Raw genomic sequence first — 10,566 nt, 5'->3', positions numbered from 1 at the left:
TAAGAGAATAAAAGGAGAGAGAGAGAGAGAGAGAGAGAGAGAGAGAGAGAGAGGGAGAGAGAGAGAGATAAAGATGGAGACAGACAGACAGACAGACAGAGAGGTAGAGATTGAGAGAGACCCACTGCATTTAATTAGACTTTTCTGCATGATAATGAATGGGGACTTACTTAATTGATCAAAGGTTAAATAATAGATAACAGTATCATATAGAAAGTTCAAAATGTATAATAACCTCTTTCTGTGGTTTTCAGTTTGTTTTAATCACAATTGTTGCTTAGAATGAGAATCAGAAAGTGTGGTACAGGTTCTGACTCTGGCATTAACACCCAGAGAGCTGTTTCCAGCAATTCCTGGTGAAAGTCTTAATCTCTGGAAAGTGCTGCATTTGTCTTTGGTGACTCCTCATTTCCTTCAAGGTTTTAATTACTACTTTGTGAACTTGTTACAGTGGGCTGTGGTCTACACTGGGGCAAAAAGAGAATGATAAAACACTCAAAATAATGAGTCACATCAGAGAAGGAAGTAAGCTATGAGAAACCACTTTTATCACAAACAAGCTATGCACTCACTTCCATGATCTCCTGACAATGCTTGCCAAGGGACAGTGGTCATGGCCAGTATAATATGGGCATCACCGATAAGCATGATAGCATTGTATGCATACAGGATATAAGCAGAATTATTTGTGTTTACTTCAAGAATAGGAAAGATCTCATAAAATGCATATTTTGAGCTCTACTTTAAATTTATGATTTAGACCCAGTGCACGAGAAGAAATTGACTAGTCTTTGCCTCCTGAAATGTGAACTTCACTCATCTAATCCCATCTTGCTCTATTGATCACGAGAGGAAATGTTTTCGTTTTACTAGTACACTTGGAAGATGCCTTTTTTGTCAACAATTAGAGAAAATAAGTGATCCTGCCTCAGTCACTTTCAGTTTTGTCCATGGCCTATCTCTCACTCTCTGCTTCTCTGTTTATATTTCTGTGTGTATCTATATCCCTTTGTCTCTATGCCTCCCTCTTACTTCCCATGTCTGCTGTCTCTGATTCTCCCTCTTCTATTTTTTCATCTTCAAGGGCTTATTTCTCTTTTGTTCATTTTAATTTAAGAGAGGATGGGAAGAAGAAGAGAAGGGGAAGAGCAAAGAAGAAGAGTGTTGGATAGAAGGGCACTATTTTGAACAAATGATTCCTGAGATACCAGTAGGGTTAAGAGACTGCGATATCTACAAGCCACAAACACCTAGGAGAGAACTGTGTTGTGCTACTCTGAGGCTCCAGCAGATGAATAGGTCCATTTCCTATAGTTAGTGTATGTAAGGTTGACTTAAGCACCACTGAGCTGGCCATGGTGGTGTGTCCAGTTTCAGCATTTAAGAGTTGGAGGCAAGAGGCAGAAGGATCAAGAATAGACGATAATTTGGGGCTATACCACTCTTTGAAGCCAAACTGAAAAATATGATAGCCTACCTCAAAAGCAAACACAAAAAGAAAAAAAAACTAAAATATTTACCCAACTATCTGATGCTTTATTATTTTAATATCGGTGTTTTCATAATTAAGTATGAGATTAATTATTAACTAGGGCTCATTAACTTTAACTTTGTTGAAATAATTATAACAAGCTTTTTCATGCTGGAACATAAAGTTTCTCTGTTCATTATTTGTCCAGGGAAAGCAAGTAAGCCAATTAAAACTCAAGAGAAAAAGTGGTGGCCTTATTTTCATCTAGTGTTCTTGCAAATATTTGTCAAAATTCTCATAAGTTTTGCTTATTTTACAAATTACCAAGTGGAAAATACTTAACCTTTATTATTAACAGAAACACACAACAGGTTGCCAAGGCAAAGCCAGTTCTCAGACTTTTAGCCAGAACAATTCAACACGCTAATGTGGGCATTTCAGTCATGTTCCTCATTGCTAGAAACTAATTTGTCAAAACTGAGATTTAATTAACCTGAGGTAGGAGTTGGATTTAAGCCTTGTTTTGCATGAAGAATGTGTCATAGCTAAATTCTTTGTTTTAATTATATAAAAAAAAATAAGTGGATGTTTCTAGGAAGGATTAAATATTCCACAAATATCTGGAATATTTAATTTTAGTGTGTATAATATCCTTTGAAAGTCTAAATTATTTTCAAAACACAAATCACTTTCAATGCAATGAAGATTTTTAAGAGCTAACATACATGCCTTCTGCGTTTTGACTGAAAGTATGTTACTATTCTTGATAAACTCCTAAATGATCATAATCTTGATAATGAAACATTGTTCATTACACTTTTAATTGTAGTTATTTGTTAAATAAGAATGCCATATGAAGAGTGCTGATAAACCAAAAGGAAAGAACTGTTAATGAATAGAGTTTTTCAATATGAGTGTTTCTCCAATACATACAATATGGGACTACCTTGAACAACAATCACAACATAAAATCTTAGCAAAAATATCACTAAGTGCTACCTGTAAATGCATGGGTGTCTTCCACTTGAGCCTGGCTAATCCTCCATAGGCCACACTATTAAATAAAAACTTCATCTTCCATCCAGATAAATACCAATTCCCAATAGCTCCTCAGCTAGGATGGACTTTCATGCCCACTCCCCTAACTACTCTAGGATTTTGCTGGATGAAGCTTACACGAGTTTTGTGCATGTTGTTACAACCAATGGGGGTCCATATGCTTAACTGTGCTATTGTGCCAGGAAAATGTTCTTTGTGGTTAACTACTGCCTCTGGCTCTTAAAATCATTCTGATATATAAAAAAGCAAACAAACAAAATACCAAGCAACAAAAAATTAAATAAATAAAACAAATTTGGGTGGGTGAGAAATGTAGCCTTAATCTGATAGGGAGACGGAGAGAATACAGTGAAAGAACAATAAATGAAATTTCCAAAGAATGAAAAAGAAAATAGTTTTTAAAGTCACAGCTTGACCATAGCATGAATTTGCATATTGGAAGCAATTTTGGTTTTGTAAGAGGTATAATCACTACATGGGCCATGTAAGGTACTTGTGATAACAGGTTTTAATGTGCAATGATGGGACAGAATACAGGACAGTGTGCTGCTATCTTCACAGGGTGTACATGTTTTAGGAAGTGGCTTGGCCAACACAATGAGCATCATAGTTTTCCAGATTCAACATCTGTGAAATGTTTCAGTTTTATAACTTTGTACAGGACACAGCTCAGATACAGAATACAGCAAAGAGGTCTGTGTGTTAAAAGCTTAGTCACAGGGTAGAGCTTTTAGAAGATGATAGAACCTTAATAAGGTGGGATCTTTGGGAAGTTTGTAGGTTATAGGGGCCTCCTCCTAGGGAGGGCTGTGAACTCTATCTTTGTCTACGTCTCTTCTTCCTCCTCCATCTTGTTTGCATTTTCTTCCTTCCTTTCTCCTTTTCTTTTACTTCCTGAACATTAAGTGAATGCTTTCCCTCTTCATATGCTCCCACCACAATGTTGTCCTGACTCGTAAGAGACAAAGGGTCAGGCAACCACAGACTGAACATTTCCAGAGGCAATCAATGAGCCTAAGGCATGACCAGTAACTGCTCTGACACTGAACTCATCTCTAGCCTTGTTTTCATTTTATTTTATTTATTTTGAGTCAGAGACTTAATATAAGGAAATCTAACTAACAGGACAGTCCACAGAGAACTTGCACATGTTTACCTTTGTTTTCTTTTTCTCAAATACTATTGCTTAGTTTAACCTCTCTCTCCCTTTCTCCCCCCCTCATGCACACAAACACACACACACACACACACACACACACACACACACACACACACACACACACAGAGTCTCTTATAATATCTGATGTGATGTCTTATAAACAACTGAAGAAAACGAATTACAAAACTGTGAGCATAGCTGTATAGAGACATCAGACACAGAACATTAAAGAATTAAATAATATACTTATTTCAGGATGTTTCAAGCCATACACAAGTTACTTAAAGGTACATAAACTGCTTCATATTTGATATTTGCTCGAGGTCTTTCAAGTGACAAATATGTTTTATTCCCAGAATATTTGGTCTTCTTGGACAATACTTTCTTCACCAGTCTGAACACAAAATGACTTCTGTCTGTTTCATAAAGTGAAACGTGTAGTCAGGTGACAAAGCCAGGACACGTTGGAGAAATGACAGAAGAGTCTGAATTGTCTTAAGTCAAGGCCAGGACTTGTGAAAGAAATAGGTCTCCAGTTGCTCATCACATCAGCATAACTGGAATCTGGATCATTAACTATTTCTAGATAGTAGAAAAGGTTATAACCACTATGTCAGAGCTGTCTATGGAACCACATCACGAAAGATTAATGGGGTATAAAATCTATAGTACCTAATATGGAATCTCTTGGAGAAGAGGCATGAAGATCAGGTTACATACTGCAATGGACTTCAGCATTCTTCATTCCAATGTCAAGCATGAAAATCTTCACAGAATTATATTTTATACTGAATGGATGTGAGGATGCCAGCATGCTGCAAGAGTGGCAGGTGGTGCCCAGATATTTATACATGGTCATCCATCCACAAAAGGGATATATGTCAAATTATAGAGTCCCCAAGTTCTATTTTCCTAATTAGTAGAATCAAAGCAGTCAGTTCCCACCTCACTCAGTTGTCATGAGAGTAATACACAGTCAAAGCTTTGTAAGATTTTAGCTTGACCTCATGGTTATTGCAATCCACAGGACTAATGATTTATGTTACTGATTTCAATGAGTTTTTTAAAACATTGGTACCTGTAACTATAAAAGTCAACATTATTTTACTGGTCATACAAAATACTTTACTTGGCAGGAGGGGGGGATGCAATTGAAGGCAGGAAACACAGGCACATATACTATATACGTATATGTATATTTCTATAAGTAAAGATGGGTAAGGAGCAAAGTTAATTATGTCTAATATGGTTAGAGAAAATGGGCTGCAGTGGAAGCATCTCAATTATGAACACTAACTGCTTATGTGGAGTACAGTAGTACAGGAGTTTGTGTCTCAGCACTCACAGGGAAGTTCACAAAACCCTGTAATTCTAGTTCTAGGGAATTTAACAATCATTTACAATTTAAATTCTGAAGTATTATGAAACAGAGTATCTCTAGTGAGTGGGCTCACTAATCAAGAGTTAGACTTTCCTGGAAAAAGTATTTCTTTAACAATTTAATTTTACATATGTATGTATGTGTCTTTGTGAGCACTGGTAAAGTGAATGCACTGTGCCCAGGAAGTAGAAGAGAATGTCCAGTTTTCTGGAGCTAGAGTCATAGGTGCTGGGTCCTTTAGGGAACCTCTAACATAGTAAACTTGTGTCTTGGGAAGAGAACCAAGCCATCATTTCAGTACCTCTAACAGCACTGACAAGGTACACCACACATTGGTTAGCCTCTAGGCCAGTGGTTCTCAACTATCCTAATACTGCAATACTTTAATATAGCTCCTCATGTTGTAGTGACCCCCAACCATAAAATTATTCTCATTGATATTTCATAACTGAAATTTTGCTACCGTTATAAATTGCTAGGTTCTCTTTGAGGTTTTCTTTGAAAGCTTGAAAGCACTTTCATAGAGTGTAGCAAATGCCCAAGAATCCTTTAAAATCACATTCACACTGAGTCAGCCATAGAAGCAGAGGGTGTGAGGAGACAGCACAGAGGCCTTCAGTGAAAGATGGTACCAGATTTGTGTTTGAAAGCCACTCTCCAGAGCTGTAGGTACCCACGTCTCTTTTTCAAGATCACTCAAAACCCTTACAAGAGACAAAAAAAATCAAAGAGTTTCCTAGAAAGAGAGTGAAAATTGGGCAAAAATAAAAATAAAAAAACAAAAACCATTATATTTCTATCTTTGGAAGAGGACATGTTGATTCATTTGGAGTGTCTGAAGCAGTAGGCATAGAGAACAGGTAGACAGGACATGCCCACTTGGGCCAAGGCAGCCTTCCTGTTTGAATCTGTTATGGTCTTTGAGGTTTTTGAAAGAAATGTTTAAAAAAAAGAATGAAAGCATACCCATGGTAGAGGAAATAATGTGTTAAAATAAATAATAAACCTTTTGATTCAGCATTACCTGCTGTCATCACTGTATCTCATGCTGAACACTGTTCACAAGCAATCTCTCAGACCAGTCACGGAACTCCACATGCATCAACCCAATTGTCACAGTCTTTTTATGAGACATATTTTTTTTTTTATTTTCAAGATATTGAAGAGAAGACTGGGAAGTGAAGAGGGTAACTCACATGTCAATGATTACATAGATCACAATGAGTTTGTTCATAATTCAAGACTATGTCACTTGATAGAGTTTCAATAATTCATCTTGATTGTCTTGCTGCAGTGATTAAATGAATCAGACGGAAGTTAAAATGTTTTACTCTGTTCTTTAATGTGAAGAATGTGGTCAAGTAAGGAACATACTGTCCATTTTCCCTCATCCAGGAATTGATTCCATTAATAACAGACATCTTGTTTATTGTTCTTTGTGTTGGTTATGATCTGTCCTGCATCTCATGTCTTTTCTCTGCCACATGGTTTTAATACAGAACATTTTTTCTAATGTGACAGAAAGATATCTTCTCCATTCTCACAAGGGAAAGTAGTCTCCTCACAAGCATCATTGAGATCTTTTACCAAGGGACTCTGCAAAACCTCTGTCCATGACAGCCTCAGACAAGCTTCCCTGGCCATCTTCCACCATTCTCACCTCAGTCTGGGCTTCCATCACCGTGGCTGGGATGGCTCTGCTGATCAGCCTTGTGAGGTCGTTAGTCAAGGGGAATGACTGAGAGGTTCTGTTAGTGACCAGCCATGGTCACTGAATGCCCTGCATCAGCAACATTTACACCCTGAAGTATGGGCATGGCTAGTGTCTGCTTCTCTTAAACTCATCAAACGCTCTGAAGTGAATGTGGAGTTTCTGCTCAGTCTGCTCTCAGAGATCTCATAATACTCTGTCCTAGCGAGGAACTACACAATATACAGAAAATGTGCCGTATTGGATATTTCAAAATGGTAAGAAAAATACGAAAGTTTAAGTTCCACTAGAAAATTTCCATTTTCAATTTTGTTTCTTCCCCAATCCAGCCCTAAGTATGTGTATTATCAATAGCATTTTAATTGAATTTACTCTGTGATTATAGTATTATCAACAATTGTCACTATCCCCACTAATGGTATGACTTCATCGAGCTGAGTGGATCTGCCTACATTGCATTTTCAGACTAGACTCTAACATTATTCAGCTGGATGGTTTGTTTTTTGCTTTTGTTTTTGTTTGTTTGTTTGTTTGTTTTTGTTTTGTTTTTTTGAAACTCATTCTCATTTGTAAATGGAGACTGTATTCATTTCCTGGTTGAATAAATAAATAAATAAATAAATAAATAAATAAATAAATAAATAAATAGAACAGCGACTGCCCTCCACTGGCTCTCTTGCTTCCAGCTCTGCTTCTGGTGACTAGGCTCCTTTCCTGATTGCTCAGAGGGCTCTTGTCTGGGACGGTAATCTATAAGTTTTCCCCTTTAAATAAATAACTATTCTATTAATCATAAAAAAAACAAACTATATTAATTATAGAACTGTTTGGCAATGACTCAAACATATTCCTAGCTAGCATTTATATCTTAAATCAACCCACTTCTATTAATCTGTGTATCACCATGAGGCTGTGGTCTACATGTAAGGTCCGGTGTTCTCCTTTGGTAGCTTCATGGCTTCTCTAACTCTAACACGACTCTGCCATCTTTCTCACTACATCCTGTTTATTTTTCATGCCTAGATATATTCTGCCCCAACAGAAGCTCTTTTTATTAACCAGTGGTAATAAAACATATTCACAGCATACGGAAGGGAAGCCCACACCAGTTCTTAGAAGTTTACATCATAAAATGTGATTCCAACCTGAGGAGCCAAAGCAAAACTTACCATGCAAAGACACTGCACTGACAAGACTGCATTTTATAACTGTGATTTATTAATAAAAAGTGGTGACTTGTATGTCTACATTAGGAATCACACTGTATTCCCCCAAAAGTTAAATGCCCCATGCTCTCACTCATTTCTGTTGGAAACTTCAACTTTAATATCATTGCTACATTGTTAATTTCTTACTAGATCAGAAGTATGTGCTATGGACTGAATTATCTTTCCCTTAGACTCAAAAGTTGAAGTCCCAGTAGCACATGTGTCTGTACTTGGAGATAGGCCTTCAAGGAGAAATTTATAATTACATCCTGTCATAGGATGAGTAACCCACTTAAAATGAAGTTTTCACAGGACAAGGAAGAATGACCAGGAGTATTTATAAGTCAGAAAAAGCATGTCTGTGAAACCCATCTTGCTGAACAATCTGGCTTATAGGTGTCATAGGTCAGAAGGTCAAAGGGCAGAGGACTGTTCTTCCAATGCTGATACTATTTTCTACCACAAAATAAGAAAATGGGAACCACTTCCTTGAAATTTTTTAATATAAATTGGGATAATGTTCTTAATATTCTATTCACCTCTACTAAAATTTAGATTTTTTTTCTCTCTTAAGGAGCATTTACCTAGGAAGATTACAACTAAGAATTTTTCTCATGATCTTTGAAATGTAGGCAAATTTTCAGCTCACCTGCGTCTTAGTTGGGTTTTACTGCTATGACGAGACACCATGACCACAGAAACTCTTACAAGGAAAATGTACAATTAGGGTTGACGTACAGTTCAGAGGTTTAGTTCGTTATAGTCATGATTGGAAGCATGGTGACATATAGGTAGACATGGTGCTAGAGAAAAATGAGAAAGTTCTACACCTGTATCCACAGGCATCAGGAAGAGACTATAAGCCACACCAGATAGGATAGGGATTGAGCTTCTGAGACCTCAATTCTCACTCTCAGTAACACACTTCTTCCAACAAAGCCATAGTTTCTCGTAGTAACTCCAGTCCCTATGAGCCGATCAGGCCATTTCTTTCAAGTCACCAGATTCCTCTCCGTGGCCCCCACAGGCTTGTAGTCATATCATAATGCATAAATGTTGGTATAAAACAAAAGTAGATTCTCTTATAATTATTTGTGAAGTATACACTTAAGTAAACAATTTTTGGTCTTTTAGGTAAAGGAAGAGCTTAAATGTGGGCAACAGCAGCTAATGATGATGACCCAGTTATAACGAGAAATAAAATAATCAAATGCAAAGGATATTTTGCCTGAGAGTGGTTGGATATCTTCTCCAGTCTTGTAGTGATTTTCTACCAGCTTGTCTGGCACTTCAGAAAGATGATCTTAATTATCTTCCTACTGTTACTGGCCACAATAAAGGGTCCCATTTCTGTTTAGCTTTCCCAGAGCAATTTTCACTTTTGTAGAACTTAAAAGACACAGAAAAGCACACCTAGGAAGAAGAATCACCAAGCTTGATTATTCTATAGTATGTGAAGAGAACAGAAACACTATGGAAACTGTTTGGGATAGAAGAAACTGGAGACTTCAAAAGCTGTCATAAGTAACTAAACAGAGACTTATCTGAGTCATTGAAACGCAGAACATGGTACACAGAAGTCTTCACATTAGATGTCTCAGCTAGTCTTTCCTGGAGCTCTGCCAGAGGCAAGATTTTAAAAATAAGTAGCTCCTTTAGGAAGCTGGTGAGACGGCGAGAAAAGCTTACCTTTTCAATACTTTTAATACCGTGAGTGGTAGGGAGTTGATTCCCTATGGGAAACTTGAGAAGTCAAGACATGCACACCTCACAAATTGTGAGGAACCTCAAGGGTTTTTAAGCCAGCTTCTGTTAGACTTTGATATTTAGGGTGTCAATTCTCTGTAGTTGCATCCTATAAGACAGGTAGGCAGAGCCTTCTGTGGGAATCATGTTTAGGAAGACAATGAGGTTTCCATTAAAAGGACTCCAAATGGCTTTAGAGAACCTCACATACAGCTGCACAAAGCATCTGCCCAGGGCAACATTAGGGAACATTACAGTGTGTTTGTATATGTGACCTCATTGGTTAAGAGGGCTTTCAGATCCAGCAAAGGACCCAAGTTCAGTTCCTAGCATCCCAGCTACAGTTTCAGAGGAATCTGATGTGTTCTTCTACCATTAGTGGGCACAACACCCATGTGCACAAACTCACACAGAGAACACATTTGTATATACAAAATTAAAATAAAATATTTTTAAACAGCAGTTATTGCCTGGGGGTGGTGCTTTCCTTTAAACCCAGCACTTGAGAGGCAGAGGAAGGCACATCTATGTGAGTTCAACATTAGCTTGGTCTACAGACCAGTTTTAGTTTCCAAGGCTGCCCAAGGAAACACTGACTCAAAAACAAACAAACAAAGAAAGGAAGAAAACAACAATATCCCTATGATATAAAAGCAAAATCAGTAGGTCACCATCTTACCCATCTTCTTTCTGTTTTAAAATCCCATGAAAAGCAACAAATGTAATGATTTGCTCATTAGTTTTCTTTATTCAGGGAAAAAAATCTCTTTAAATGTTTCCATTGACTGATGGTAAAATTAGGGATTGGACTTTTTTTTTTTTTTTTTTTTT

Source organism: Microtus ochrogaster, unplaced genomic scaffold (assembly GCF_000317375.1).
Source record: "Microtus ochrogaster isolate Prairie Vole_2 unplaced genomic scaffold, MicOch1.0 UNK14, whole genome shotgun sequence".
Classification (NCBI taxonomy): domain Eukaryota; kingdom Metazoa; phylum Chordata; class Mammalia; order Rodentia; family Cricetidae; genus Microtus; species Microtus ochrogaster.
The sequence above is the reverse complement of the archived record's forward strand: the minus strand, read 5'-3'. Positions refer to the sequence as shown.